Genomic DNA, 16,224 nt, shown 5'->3' with positions numbered 1-16,224 from the left:
ATCCTACCTATACATGTTATTAAACAAAATCAAATGTCCTTCTCATGTGTCCAGATTCTCAGACTTGGAAAATAAATCCCTTAAGGAAGCTGCCAGTTTAGGCATAAGGCCTGACTGGATGAGTTGAGGCATTCTATGTCCAAGAGAATTGGTGGAGGCTCTGGGAAAACTGAGCAACTCGCACAGCACCACATTCCAGATTTTCGAGGCTGCTAGGATGTCCTTTCTGGGAGTAAGAAAAACATAGCTCTAGGCTGCCTTCTGGGACGCTCCCAACTCTGGCTTCTCCCTTCCATTCTGATCTCCCCCACAACACACACACACTTACACCCATTCAGGACTAGTCCCTTAATTGTCTGTGATGGGGGGGTTGAGTATGGTCTTCCCATTCAGACAGGAAAGGAGAGGTGTCCTTAGAACAGCCCCTCTCGGCATCCCACTCTAGGCAAGAAGCCGGGAGTGGAGGCATGAACTCAATGGTGCAAGCAAGTTAATGAGGAAAAATAGCTGCAGAGAAGCACTGGGGAGAGGTGGATTGTGTCAGGTGTTGTGTGATGGAGATAGAGACCAAAACTAGAGAGAAACACAGAGAAAAAAAGGCTGCAGGGGTACTTGGGTGGCTCGGTTGGTTAAGCAACCAACTCTTGGTTTTGGCTCAGGTGATGATCTCAGGGTCCTAGGATCCAGCCCTGTGTTGGGCTCTGTGCTCAGTGTGGCTTGTCCTTCTCCCTCAGCTCCCTGCCCCTCCACCCACCATGCACTTTCTCTCTCAAATAAATATATAAGTAAAATCTTAAAAAAGAAAAGAAAAGAAAAGACAGGAAAAGAAAGGGGAGTGAAGAGAAATAGAACCAGAGTGAGATTAAAATAGAGCAGAGAGAGAGAGAATGAGTCAAAGATAGGTATCAAGGAAGGCACAAGAGACTAAAGGAAATTCAAAGAAACAGAGAGAGGGAGAGACAATCAGAAAAGAAAAAAAAAAAAACAGGACAGGAAAAAAAAAGCTTCAGTGAGACAGAACTAGAGACTGAGAAAGAGACATATGGCCAAGGAAGAAGAGACAAGAGGAACCCAGAGAGCTAGTACTCTCTCCCCCTCTCTTCTCCTCCCTCTCTTATCCCTGAAAAACCATTGACTCAGAGGTGGAGATGGACAGGGAGACAGAGGCAAAGAAACAAAGAGATATGGAGACAGAGACAAACCCAGAGCAAAGTGAAATGGAGAGAGAATGATATGGGTTTCACAGGGTGCGAGCATGAAATGGAGCCTGGATCATTTTATGCCTAGTCACACACCTCTCCTCTGGGACCGAGAAATGCTGTGATGCTACCAGGGATGTCATTATTTATTTATTGTCATCTCTGTGCCAGACACTGAGCTATGTGCTTGACAAGCAGGGTACTTCTAACCCAAATGTCCACCTTACAGGATAGGGCGTATGGACAATGCTATACCAGGGACAGCACTCTGACATGTCTGGAGACTGACTTACATGAAGCCCCTAGGAAAGTGAGCGTCCCTCTTGGAGGCTTCCTCCTCTGTATTTGGGAGATGACAATAGTACCTCCCTCATAGTGTTTTTGAAGTTTGGCACAGGATGAAGAGCTCAACCAATGTGAGGTTTTTAGCACCATCGGACAATTGTAAAATGGCATGATCCTTAGATTCCCTTAGATTCCTTGGACAGTATCTTGCCTTGGTTTTACCCATCTGGAAAATGGGGTAAATGATTCTATTGATCTTTTAGGGCTTGGGGGACTCTTCAGTGAGTTATGGCACACAACAAATACTTAATAAATATCAGTTCAAATGAAAATTAGAGTGCCGCTGGGCACAGAACCAGGACCAGGAAAAGCTGGGTGGAGAAAGGACATGGAAACCTGGAGAAATCTACTGCTTCCCTTTTGGCTAGAGGGGAGAATACCTAGAAGTGAATTTTTTTTTTCTGAGGAGGCAAGATAAGGGCCTGGAGATCTTCATGCATTGTCTAAGAAGGCCCATTATGGGAGGTGTTTTATGGGATCATTTCAAGACTGAGCTAAACACCCCCCCAAGCTGGCATTTTTCTAAGATTCTGTGTTTCTCAGAATCTGTTGTTCTAATGTTTGAGGATTCCAGAATTCTATGATTTTCAGCTTTCAGTGACCTACAGGTTCTTCTAGCTGGGAATGGGGGTGAGCTTTAGAAGCGGGAAGAGCTGTGGGGAGAGGGGTGGGATGACCTCTCACCTCCTTCTGGATGTTTTTGTCAGGAGCAGAAAGGTATAGTTGGTGCATACCTGTCACTCCAGTCACACCAAAATAAACTTGTAGAGTCTCAGGAACCAAAATCTAGATGGTGAATGTGGCACAGGGATAATTTTTCTATTAGACAGTAGGAAGGATAGTGAATGGGGCTTCTGGATTTCTTTCCTTCTGCTAAGAAAAATTATTCAAAACATGCGAATAAAGAAAAAATGATTCTTTTTCATGTCAGGCAAGGCATATTATCTAACAGGTCCTTTTGAAGATAATCTCATTCCAAAAATGGATTGTTATTTTGTTTACACAATTAATCAGGGTCTAAGCTTTTTACAATTCTGCAAAACTGCTAAGTCATGATGGCAATCTTTTCTGTTGAAGGTGACCTTCCACCAAAAATTTTAAAAAACAGTAACACCATCAAATCAGACATTAGCCAGTTTTGTATTTAACTCAGAACTTCTTTTTTTTCCCCTATAAAAAATCCTAGTGTTTCATTTGTCTTTAGAACCAGATTTTTATATCTGGCTCCCTCGTTAATGGATTAAATAATCTTTGACACATATACATCTATTTTGAGAGTTATGTTTTTATCATTTTGAGAATTCTCCTTCCTTTATTCCCTCACTTTCTTCTTCTCTTCCTTCCTGTCTCCCTTCACCTTCCCCCTTCCTCTGTTTTTTTCTCATCTCTTTCTCTCTCTATCCCCCTTCTCCCCCTCTCTTCCCTCTTTCAAAGACCCTCCCCTCTCTATCTTCCTTCTTTCTTCCTTCATTCTCTCTTTCATCTCACTGTTTCCCTCATTTTGTCTTTTCTCTTTTCTTTCTTTCTCCTCCTCCTTCCTCTATCCCTCCCTCCATCAAATGGTGTGTGCATGACTGGAATGCCAGAGGAAGACAAAGAAGAGAGACATAATGGGACAGTGGAAATACTACCAGAAGGAATGGCTGGGTTTTTTTTCCAAAAGTCATGACAGACACCAAACCACATATCCAAGCAGCTCAAAGAATACCAATGGAGTAAATACCAAAAACCCTACATGTAACCATATTATATTCAAACTTCAAGAAACCAAAGACAAAGAGAAAATTTTATAGGCAACCAGAAGAAAAAAATCCACCTTGTTCCTCATGGAAAAAGGATAAGTATCATAACAAACTTCTCTTAGAAATCATGCAAGCAAAAAAAAAAAAAAAAAAAAAAAAAAGGGGAAACTGTCAACCAAGAATTCTATATACAGCAAAGACATCATTCAAAAGTAATGCAGAAATTGTAATAGGATGTATGGTGACAGATGGTAGTTACACATGTGGTGAGCAGAGCACAATGTGTAAACTTGTTGAATCACTGTATTGTACACCTGAAACTAATGTAATGTTGTGCATCAACGATACTCAAAACAATTTTTTTTAAGTTTTTGTTTATTTATTTGACACAGAGAGAGAAAGACAGCCAGCGAGAGAGGGAACACAAGCAGGGGGAGTGGGAGAGGAAGAAGCAGGCTCCCAGAGGATGAGCCTGATGTGGGGCTCGATCCCAGAACCCAGGATCATGCCCTGAGCCAAAGGCAGATGCTTAACAACTGAGCCACCCAGGCACCCCTCAAAACAATTTTTTAAGTAAAAGAGAAATGGGGAGTTATTATTTGATAGGTCCTGTTTCAGTCTGAGATGATGAAAAACTTCTGGAAATGGACGGTTGCACAGCAATGTGAATGTACTTAATCTCACTGAACTGTACACTTAAAAATGACTAAAATGGTAAATTTTTTTTTAAGATTATTTATTTATTTGACAGAGAGAGAGAGACAGCCAGTGAGAGAGGGAACACAAGCAGGGGGAGTGGGAGAGGAAGAAGCAGTCTCCCAGTGGAGCAACCTGATGTGGGGCTCAATCCCATAACGCCGGGACCACGCCCTGAGCCAAAGGCAGACACCTAATGACTGAGCCACCCAGGCGCCCCTAAAATGGTAAATTTTTATGTTGTGTTTATTTTACTAAAATGTAAAATGAAAGACAAAGATTCTCATAGACAACAACAACAACAAACAAAAAGCAGGGTAGGGGAAGGGAACTTATTGCTACCATATTGCCCTTGTAAGAAATATTAAAGGCGTTTCTTCAGTCAAGGGCAGAGAGAGAGAATCTTTAGCCTGCTCCATGCTCAATGAGGAGCCTGATGTGCGTCTCCATCTCATGACTCGGAGATCATGACCAGAGCCCAAGTCAAGAGTTGGATGTTTAACCAACTGAGCTACCCAGGACCCCTGCACAGAAAATTATTCTGGCAAGAAACAGAATCTTTACTGTCTAGGCAGATTACACAGGAAGTAAAGAACAACAGTTTATATTCTAGACAAAGGTATTAGTGAATATGCCAAAGAAGCAAGCCCATCAAACCTGAATGAACTTGGCTAATATTTTAACATACTTCATAGCATCCTTTCGGACTGTAGAATTATAAACGAAGGCAGGGAAAAGTCACTTTCCAAGTGTTATCCTTCATTTTGCTCTTTCGTATTCTGGAGCAAACTGACACTATACCCAAGGAGAGCAAGTCTCTCCGAGGCGGTCCACAGGTCAAAACAATACCAAGATGGCATTTATGCAAATACGCCATGCTCTCATTGTTATCTTCAAATGGATCCATAAATATTTAAAAATTTCCTCAGTCTCAGGGTGCCCGGGTGGCTCAGTCAGTTAAGCGTCTGCCTTTGGCTCAGGTCATGATCCTGGGGTCCTGGGACTGAGCCCCATGTTGGGCTCCCTGCTCAGCCGAGAGCCTGCTTCTCCCTCTCCCTCTGCCTACTGCTCTGCCTACTTGTGCTCTCCTATCTCTCTGTCAAATAAATAAATTTTAAAAATCTTCAAAAAGAAATTTCCTCAGTCTCAACTGTCACTATAGTAAATATAAATAGACCTTGCCCACATAAACAAATCTCTTTGGGGTCCTCCATAAGAGACTAAAGAAAAAGTAACCTGGGAAACACTGCTTTGGGCAAAATTACTTCTTTCCCTAAAAAAACAAAAGCACATACACAATTGTATTTCTCTGTCATTATTGATCCTAGTCTGAACCACTCGTATATTTTATTTATTTATTTGGTCAGGGCTGTTGCAGACCGAGGGGGAAGGAGAGAGACTCTGAGGCAGACTCCGTGCTTAGCACGGAGCCCGACATGGGGTTCGATCCTCCCACAGAGAGATCATGACCTGAGCCAAAACGGAGTCGGACACTAACTGACTGCACCACCCAGGCACCCCTGAACCACTCCTATTAATTTTAATGCTTAACCAAAGTAACTAGTATCTATTTCACAGAGAAAACTGGTGGTGGGAAAGGTGACAGCTGAGAACTGTCTCTCTCATACCAGCATTTCAGCAGACCAGCGAAACTTTCAATACAATATCCCTTTTACACCTTTTTAAAAGTGACAAAATGGGGGCATCTGGGTGGCTCAGTCAGCTAAGCGTCTGACTCTTGACCTCAGCTCAGGTCTTGATCTCAGGATTTTGATCTCAGGGTTTTGAGATCAAGCCCCATGTTGGGCTCCACACTGGGCATGGAGCCTACTTAGAAAAAAAAATTAGAAGTGACAAAATGAACATGTTCATTAAAGTGACTATAAGTCAGAATATTTCCATAGCATGTAAAAATAGATCTAAAATTTATATATGTTTACAATTATGCTTAGTCACCACTGTTGCAAGATTGTGTTGCAATCCACCAAATTTTAATGAAGTCCAAGGTTTCAAGACCTTGGAAATTACTTCAAACTGACATACAAAAGACATAATTACTATTGAAATAAAGCTTTTCAGAATAATGACTCAATTTGATTGAACAAAAACTTACATTTTAAAATATCTTAACCATTATGTGGGAAGTAATGTTAGTTTTGATCCTCAGGGCTACGTGCCTGGATCAGCAAGTTATTCAGCTAGTGGCTCTAATAAGCCCCAAATCTCATTAACTTAACACAAGAAGGTTTATTTCTTACTTACATGAGACACATGCTGCTGTTCCTGTCCTAACCTAGCTACAAGGGATATTGGGAAATGTAAACTTATATGCCCAGGAGAAAAAAACAAGGTTGGTGAACACTTAGCCAGTTTCTGTCAGAATGCCTATTTTCTTTTCCTTTTTTTAAAGATTGTGTTTATTTTTTTGAGGGAGAAAGCACGAGCAGGAGGAGGGGAAGAGGGACAAGCGGACTCCATGCTGAACCTGAAACAGGGCTTGATCCCAGGACCCCGAGATCAGGACCCAAACCAAAGTCAGATGCTTAACAGACTGAGCCACCCAGGTGCCCTTCTTTTTTGTTTCACTGCCATCTCTTTTTACTGTCCTGATAGAAAGACAAATAACAGTTGCAACATGCTTTTAATTAATTTTGAAGCAGGACTATGTTTTCCTGAATGTGACACTATTTCCAAACTGGACTGCGTGGATATTTCTGCTAAGGGGGTTTGCACACCGTTTCAGGGGTCTCACAGAAGCCCTCTCATCCTAGTTATGTACCCTGGGTTAAGATTTCCCTGGCAAGAGGAATTTTAACAACCCTTCCTATAAAGAGGCATCCAGGGGCTCTAGCTTGTATCCAGGAACACCAGCCCCAACCTTCCCAAGGAGACCAACCTGCCTCCGACTCAATGGGAACCCCTATCATGTGGTCTAAGCTTCTCAGGGCTGAACCCATAATCCCCATATTAGTTTCCTGGGGCTGCGGTAAGATAGTACTACAAACTAGATGGCTTAATACAACAGACATTTATTCTCTCACAGTTCTGGTGGCCAGAAGTCCAAAATCAAGGTGTCAGCAGCGCCACGTTCTCTCTGAAGGCTCTAGGGGATGACTATTGCTTAACTCTTCCTAGCTTCTGGTGGTTGCTGGTAATTCTTGGTGTTCCCTGACTTCTAGAAGCATGATCCCAATCTCCACCTCCATCATCACATGGCATTCTCCCTGAGTGTCTGTGTTTGACTTCACATAGCATTCTCCTCTCTGTGCTGTGTCTCTGTTTTCTCTTCTTCTAGGATGCTAGCCATTGGATTAGGGCCCACCATAGTCCAGAAGGACCTCAACCTAATTAATTGTGTCTGCAAAGACCCCGCTTCCAAATAAGGTCACATGTTGAGGCTCTGGATGGACATGAATTGGGGGGTATGTACTATTCAAACCGGGACAATACCATATCCTTCTTCTCATCCTTTAGTTCACCCCATACACATAGTCTCCTCGGACACCTCCAATAGGAAGCCAGCCTCCTCCTGGATCTGCTCTTTTTCCCCCAACCTTAAGTCTTGCAGAAAATTCAAGATGTAGCAAAAGATCTTCTCATGTTCCCTGTTGACCAGGTGCACCTGCTAACCCCTTAAGGTCTGGTTTTGCTTCCTCTTACTCATTGGCCAGGGTTGGGGACAAGTGAGGAGCAGTCCTGGGTCCTTCTTTTAAGGAGTTCCCTCTTTCCTTCATGTGCCCACCTTCATGGCGAGCCACGCTGTAGGGAGAGTGGAGTGGGTGCAGGGCCAGACCCTCATGTCAGATTCTTGTGAGGTCCCTTCTTTACCCTCTTTCTATCCCTCACAGCCCCGGAGGCTGAAACCCAGGATAGGAGCATGTCTAGTTGAGAACATGGGGTGGTGGCTCAAGCAGTGATAGGGAGTGAGCATATGTGTTGGGAGGAGACCAGTGTATGAGTGATAATGAAAAGCCCAGCCTGGGTCATCTGGAACCTCCCAGAAGCCCATTTTTTATTCTTCCTGCTGTGCCTTCTCCCCATAAGGGCCCAGCTCATTGTTCCTTCCCTCCCTTCCTCTTTTCTTCTAAAGTTGGACAAAGAGATGAGATCTCAACTTTTTCACTCCTAAAAAAAAAAAAGTCAGAAGATGGCTCAGGACTCAATGAGTGGGTCACACTGGGCAGCTGGGGAGGAGGGAAAGCGAATCAGTCAGTGTGGAATTTCCTGATGAGGGTGACATGGAGAGGGAGGAGGATCAAAGCTGATAGAGATGGATCCAAGCAACGACTGGGTGGAAGGACACATGACTGAATGATGGAAAGGAGGATGAATAGCTGGGAGGATGGATGGGTGGACAAATGGAGAAGAATCACTGGATGTGGGTGGATTGATGGACAGGTGAATGGGAGGGTGGCAAACATGTGGAAGGTGGCATGTGCTGGTGAAGGGAAGGATGAAGAAATAAATGCACTGAGAGATGGATAAGAGGATGCAATGATGGACAAAAGAGTGGATGGATGGCTAAATGGAGGCCCAGTAGGAGAGAGGAATGGAGAAGCACAGGGTGAATGTATCAGAGGACAAAGGATAGAAGAATGGCTGGTACTGGAAGGGTGCATAACCAGACTGTGAGATTGGCCTTGTTGGATGTGAATGAGAGGACTGAAGGGAAGGTTGAATGAACCACCATGGAGGGGAAGGGTTTTCTGAAACGGGTGCAGGGCAGTGAGGGATGAATGGATGGATCTTAGACGGGCACGTCTCTCTGAGGCTAGAGCTATATGGGTTCTATACATTTGGGGTTAGGGGCGATTACTTTGCAAAGTCACAAGAGAAACAAATGTTCTATCTGTTAGTATCAAAGACCCCAAAATAGCAGTGGCTTAAGCAAGATAAGTATATCTCTGACATGCTAGTCTGATTGTTAGCAGTCAGAGGCTTATACGGCAGCTCCAGTGCTAAGAACCTATGTTTCTTTTGTCTTTTGCTCCACAATTTCCCAGGGCAATGCCCTCTCTGATCCTCTCAGCTCACCACCTCATGTGCTGGGTCTGCATTCTGATCAGTAGGATGGTGGGGCACGGGAGTGGAAGGCAAAACCTGGAAGTGGTCACACGTCACCCTTCGCCTCTCATCTGGGCACAGTCTTCATGTCATGCCTAGCTGCAAGGGTGGCTGGAAAATGTAGCCTTATTTTGGACGGGCTTGAGCTAAGCTCAAATTTAGAGATTCTATTACTAAAGAAAGAAGGGATAAATGGATGTAAGGGAACAATTACCGGCATCTGCCATGGGGATCGACCCTGGGGTTGATAAGGAAACCAAAGAAAAACAATCTACAAACAGCACAGTTGATATTCAGCTGATGCACTCATCGTGATGAAGGTCTGGGATAGGGAGTGGGGTCCTAGACAGGCTCTCAGACACGGCAGAGATGAATACTTTGGGCATCTTGCTGCTTTTTTGTTCACATGCTTCCAGATGATAAAGCTCACCAGGACGGACACGTGGTAAACAGGAAGAGGGTGAGGACCTCTCGGATCTCCAGGTCACCGGGAAGAAGGAACCGTCCTTGGCCGTGGGCCCTGGCTACAGAGATCCTGGGGCTCAGCTTCTTTAGTAACCTGAAAACCTTTGGATTAGAATCCCTGGGGGTTGGATCCCACATGGGAGCTCACGACGGCTATGGAGCTTAGGTAACTTCTAGTCTCCTCTGAGATTCCCGTTGAGTGCGGTGTCTGCATCCTTTCAGTCCCTCTTCACTAACGTCTGCATCCTCCATGTTTGTTCTCCAAGAACACGTTCAAGGTCATGGACATTCTAGGGTCAGGGAGAACCAGGTTTGCGTTCTGCCTCTGCTCCTTTCTTGGTGAGTGTCATCTGGAACAAGACACCTAATTTCTTTGAGCCTCGGTTTCCACTTGCATAAAATGAGACTACCCATAACAGTACCTCCCTTGCCAAACCTGGAGGTTTGTTCGGATTCAATGTATTAAAGCCATCATTCAACAACCAACTCTCTAACGCGGGCTCCTCAGCCCTTGGAAATCTGTGCTCAGGGAGGAATTTGCTGTAAGTGGGGTGATGGCTAGGGCAGCGAGGCTGAGCAAGGCTGGTGCAGTCTGCGGTAGGTGGCAGGTCATGGGCACACTACAGGATAGACTGTCAATGGGAGCTGGACTAGCAGGGAGAAGAGGTGGGGGCTGCCCATTCCTGAGCCTCTGCTGTGCACCAGCATGGTGCGAAATTCTTGACTGTCACACTCTCATGGATCTTCACGTCTTTGTTCCTCATCCCCATTTTACACACAGCCAGACTGAGGCTCACCCAGGTTACTGGGCTCTCAAGGGCAGAGTTAGGATTAGCATGCCTGTTTGCCCATCCACGAACTCTTTCCCACCAGTGACTTGCCTGGGGGTCCTCTCCTTGTTGGGGGAAGGTTTGGGGATGGGACCAGCTGGTAGGTGTCAGAGAGGGGGTAAGAATAAGGGAGACTGTCAGTGGAGGGAGGCGTCCCTGTTGCTGAAACGGAGTTGTGGGAATGGTGTTGCTTACTGTTTTTCTCCGGTGGGTGGGGCCATGACCTACCGAATTCTCAGGAGCACCATGGTGACCAAGAGTCCCCAGGAAGGGGGGAAAACCTAAAGCACTGGCTCCCTTGCTGAAGTCCCAAATCAGTGGGCTGGGGTAGACACCAGCCATCCTTCCTTTTGTCCTCAGAGTCCTCAGCTCAGCCGAATTGGATGGTTCCCCCAACTTTCCATTGCCGCCTTGTTTGCGCTGCTTTGCACTTTTTCTAGGGGCTGTGGGAAAGCCCTAGTGCCTGCCTGTCCCCTCCAGGAAGCTCCCCGTGACTGCAGCCTCTGACCGGTTTATTCTGTTTCCAGGTGAGGGAGGCAGTTATCTGACCCTTGCACCCCATCCAGAAAGAATGAGCTGGGAGAGCATCTATGAGGCCGGGTTTGTGGGCTGAGAAAGAAAGACAGAGCTAAGGAGGGTGAGAAGAAAGAAAATGTTCCTCCTGGCCTCCTCCTTACCCCCCACAGCTGCAGCTGCTATTCAGGACAAACAATTACATAACCAGCCCCGTCCAAATGAGCAGGAGCTGGAAGGGGAGGGGTCTGGGCGAAGAACAAGTTCAGTAAGAAAGGAGCAAGAAAGTGATCTCAGGGGTGACGGAAAGCAAGAGAAAGCGTGGCAGGGGACAGAGAGAGAGAGAGACAAAGTATGATCTCTCTCTGATACTTTTCTCTCCTGCTGAAGCCCCACATCAGTGGGCTGGGGGGGACGGCGGAGAGAACCAGAGGGAGGTGTTGACTAGGACCCAGAGCAAGAGGGAGAAGGAATCAGAAAAACACAAGATAGGGAGCCTGGGAAAGACACAGACAGAGCAAGGAAGAGCTAGAGCTAAGGGACACTCACTCAGAAATGTGTAGACAGAGAGAGAGAGCTGGACACGGGGAGAGATCTAGAGAGCAAGAAATAGAGCCGCAGAGGAGAGAGTCAGACATATACCGAGAGCCTGAGATAGAAGGTCAGGGAGAGGGACACAGAGACACAAAGAGCCGCAGGAGGCCAGGGAAGGAGACAGAGACCTGCCTGAAGTAGAAACAGAGAGATGATCGCATCAAAGGGGGGGAGACCTGGCCAAGCCTTGTGAGCCGCCAGCAGACATTCTTTTTCTAGTCCGTGTTATGTGTCAGGCCCTGACAGACCAGATCCCTTGGAATCCCAACCACAAGCCTCAATGACAAGGGCATCAGCTGACACTTACAGAGCACTGACTGTGTCCCGGGACGGTCTAAGCACCCTGCACACACCCACCCGGTCCCACAGCAACCCCACTCGGTAAGGACAACGATGAGCTCCATTTCACAGAGGAGGAGACGCAGAGGGTTAAGTCAAGGTCAATAGCTAGGAGTCAGGAGTTGACATCCAGGCAGTCTGGCCCCATTTTAAGTTCACTCCTGAGAGAGAGCCGGGGACCCTAAAGACATGGCTGGGGACCCTAAATTTGCAGAAGTGAGATTTCTTAGCCTGGAGTCCAAAAACTGATGGAAGGAGTCTCTGAAAGCCCCCACATGATCCTGCATCGTGGGGCTCTGTCATGCCTCCCGGGGGAAACTGAGTGCAAGTACTTTGGATAGGTACAGGTGGAGTACAGCTCTAATTTATTCCCAACGTGGTTATTATGAGCCCTATGACATGTCAAGCACTGTTCTAAAGGATGGGGGTCCACAGAGACCAAAGCAAACAATCGCAACAACAATGAATAAAGCAGTGCTCAGATGTTATTTGGATGGGAAGATGCATTGATCAAGTGCTCTTGCCTCCAGCCTTTTGCCCTTGGGTGCCCCCTGCCAGGAATGCTTCTGATGAGGGAACAGAAGGCAAGCTGAGGACAAAGCAGAAACTGACACCCCGCCACTACCACCGCCCCCCCCCCATGTCGGTGACATTCCTCTGGCACTCCTGGCTGCCCTAAAGGAAAAAGAAACAGTTAATCTTTAGAGACCACAATTTTGCAAGACTTAGGTCTCCCTCAGTTTACAAATGTCTTAGCAGTTTAGAAGAACAAAGCATTTCTATCAATAACCTAGCTTCCGGAAGGGAATGTAGATACAATTAAATGTCCTTATAATCTGCAGCCTCCAGAGAGTTCCCAACCATCTTCATGTTAGTGCCTCATTAGAGGGAGGGACAGCCTTGGCTTGACATAACCAGATATCCAGTGTCCTGCGAGTCTTCTTGAACATATGAAACCCCATGGTATATAATCAGCCACCCCTCACAACTCGGGGCAGCAGCTCTTTCTGCCCACAGGTCCTGTCCCCGTGCTTCAATAAACCACCATTTTGCACCAAAGATGTCTCAATAATTCTTTCTCGGTGGTTGGCTCTGGACTCCACCCCACCGAACCTCACCTGTATTCCCCAACCCCATCACTTCTCCCCACACCTTCCTAAGCTGACTCTCAGAAGTCACCTCCTCAAAGCAGCCCTCCCTGACTACCCAATCTCTAGCAGCCCCCATCAGTCAGCATCCAACATATTTCCTTGTTTTATTTTCTTCGTGGTGTTTAGCACTCGCTGACGTCATCGTATTTATTCAGTAGGTTGCTTGCTTTTTGTCAGCCTCACCCGCTAGCATTTATAGCCTTCACAAGGGGAGGGATTTTGATTTTCATGTTCTTTCCTTTTTTAAGATTTACTTATTTATTTTTGAGAGAGAGAGAAAGAGCGAGACAGAGCATGCAAGACTGTGCGCAGAAGGAGGGACAGAAGGAGAGGGAGAGAGAGAGACTTTCAAGTCGACTCCCCACCAAGCATAGAGCCTGAGGCAGGGCTCGATCTCAGGACCCTGAGATCATGACCTGAGCCAAAATCAGGAGCCAGCTGCCCAACTGGCTGAGCCCCCCGGGCGCCCTGATCTTCATGTTCTTTGCTACATGTAGCCCCTATGCCTACGTTAGTACGGAGTATGTGCTCACTAAATCTTTGTCGAGTGTCAAGGACAACAAACTCATGTGTAATGCTCCCTTTGGACCACTAGAGGCTCTCTCTGCCTTCTCGTAAGTATTAACTCAGTTAATTTCCTCTGCAGGCCTTGGAGGAGGGGACTGGATGGGGACAAAGAGCTGAAGAAACTCGCTCCAATTCACAGCACTGGATGATTCAAATTCAGGCACAGACACAGGCGTTAAAAAAAACAAAACAAAACACAGAACAAAGGTTAAGAACCAGATCCCAGGGGTGCCTGGGTGGCACAGTGGTTATGCGTCTGCCTTAGGCTTAGGGTGTGATCCCGGTACTCTGGGATCGAGCCCCGAATAAGGCTCCTCCGCTGGGAGCCTGCTTCTTCCTCTCCCACTCCCCCTGCTTGTGTTCCCTCTCTCGCTGGCTGTCTCTCTCTGTCAAATAAATAAATAAAATCTTTAAAAAAAAAGAAAAAGAAAAAGAAAAGAAGAAAGAAAGAAGAAAGAAAAAGAAAGAAAGAAAGAAAGAAAGAAAGAAAAAGAAAGAACCAGATCCCAAAATATGGTGAATTAACAGAGTAAAGAATGCCAGGCTGGAAATACTTTTGGGAGGGAAACTTCCTTCCTTAGACTTCACCAGAATATTACAGTTCTGGGTGCTGGGAACACAGCAGTGACCTGGGCAGCCCAGAGCCTCCCTCCCAGTGTCCCTGGTGGGGGAGACAGCTGTTCCCCAGGCAGTTAGCCCCCGCTCCAGGTGTCGCTCCTGCCGACACACACTCATGGACTCTCATCCCAGCCTCACATTTCCTGGCTGAGAGAGGCGTGCTTGGGGAGGGTGGGAGCGAACTGCCACTCAGCTCAGGACATACCTCCAAGGAAACCGGGGGAGGAAAGAGATGGACAGTGACAGGAGGGAGGGGGTAGAGGAGACAGGAGGGCGCGGAGGAACAGAGAGAGGCTGGGTGTCCAAACGCCGGCACATCTCACCATCCTGGCCCAATCCCTCTGCCGGTGCCGCCCATCCCAGCCCCTACCCCTCTGCTCTTGCAGGCAGGTTTGTCTCTCCCACCCGACTGTGTGCTCTCTAAGGGGACGAACTCCGGCTGTCTGTCTTTGCTGTGTCCCCGCTGCTTCACAGTAAATACTAAGGGACAGACAACTTAAAAACAGCAGGCTACTGGAACATTCCTAGGGAGAGGTCAGGAGGCCTGAGCTGGGGCTGGAGAGGTGGGCAGGGGTGAAGGCAGCTGACCCTCTCTTTTCCTCCTCCCCCTCCTCCCCTTGCTCCTCTTCCCTGCTCCCACGCACCCCCCTCATATCTCCACACCCCTCCCCATCCCTCCTGCACCGCTCCCCCCTCCTCAGGCCCATTCTCAACAAGGCAGGACCTCTGATTTCATAATCTCAGTTCTGGCTCATGCTGCTGACACTGTTTCCTTTAGAAACAAAACAACGGCCAATATTGGCCGAGGCTGGCCCCTTCCCCACCCACACACAGATCTGGCCCCACCAGGAAGAGAGCGGAATCAGGAGTGGCGGGGTGTGCCGGACGTGAGCTCGCGGCAAGGCGGGTAACCCCGGGCTGGTGCGCCCCCTGCAGGAGGAGGGCTGCAACAGCAGGGCCCGGGCGGCGGGGAAGTGGCTGGGGAGGCTGGGGAGGCTCCTCGGGCGGCTGAGTTGGGACTGCCAGGATTTCCCCAAGTAAGCACCACCGTCTTTGCTGTGCCCTGATGTTTAGAAGTCCCATACCCGACTTCTTTCTCTGGGGTCTGCCTTCCCCCAAGTGAAAGGGCCATGGGGTACGGGGCGGGGGGCGGGGAACGACCATGAGGCCACAGAAGGGAGAGGCTGGCAGGGGCAGCGAGGGGAGGAGTGCTGGACACTGTGACTACCATAGGACCCAATAAGTTTATAGTATTTTATTTTTTTATTTTGGCAAAATACACATAACACAAAGTTTACCATTGTACCCACTCAAAAGTGTACAATTCAGTGGCGTTAACTATAGTCACACTACTGTGCTACCATTATCACCACCTAGTTCCAGAATATTTTCACCACCCCAAGTAGAAATCCCAAACCCATCAGGCGGCCGCTCCCCAGTCCCCTCCCCAGCCCCTGGCAACCACTAGTCTAAGGTCTGTCTCTATGAATTTGTCTACTCTGGACATTTCGTGTAAATGAAAGCATACACAGTTGACCCTTGAACAACGGGTTTGAAATGCAAGTCCACTTATATGTGGATTTTTTTCCCCAATAAATACGATACAGTGCTGCAAATGTATTTTCTCTTCCTTGTAATTGTCGTAATAAGATTTTCTTTTCTCTAGCTTCCTTTACTGTAAGAATACAATATATACTGCATATAACTCACCAAATATGTGTTAATCAACAGTTTATGTTATCGCCAAGACTTCTGGTCAACCGTAAATATTAGTAGTTAAGTTGGGGGGAAGTCAAAGTTATATATGGATTGGTGCCCCTCACCCCCACGTGGTTCAAGGGTCAACTATGATATATGGTCTTCTGTGACTGGCTTCTTTTACTTAACATGTTTTCAAGGCTTTTGACACATTTCAGTGTTGTGGCATGAATCAGAATTTTGTGCCTTTTCATGGCTGAATACTATTCCATTGTATGGATAGACCACGGTTTGTTGTCGATGGCTGTTTGGGTTGTGTCCACTTCTTGGCTGTTGTGCATAGAGCTGCTACAAACATTCATGGGAAAGCTTTGGTTTGAACATCTATTTTCAAGGCCCCGAT

Source organism: Ailuropoda melanoleuca, chromosome 12 (genome assembly GCF_002007445.2).
Source record: "Ailuropoda melanoleuca isolate Jingjing chromosome 12, ASM200744v2, whole genome shotgun sequence".
NCBI classification, from domain to species: Eukaryota; Metazoa; Chordata; class Mammalia; order Carnivora; family Ursidae; genus Ailuropoda; species Ailuropoda melanoleuca.
The sequence above is the reverse complement of the archived record's forward strand: the minus strand, read 5'-3'. Positions refer to the sequence as shown.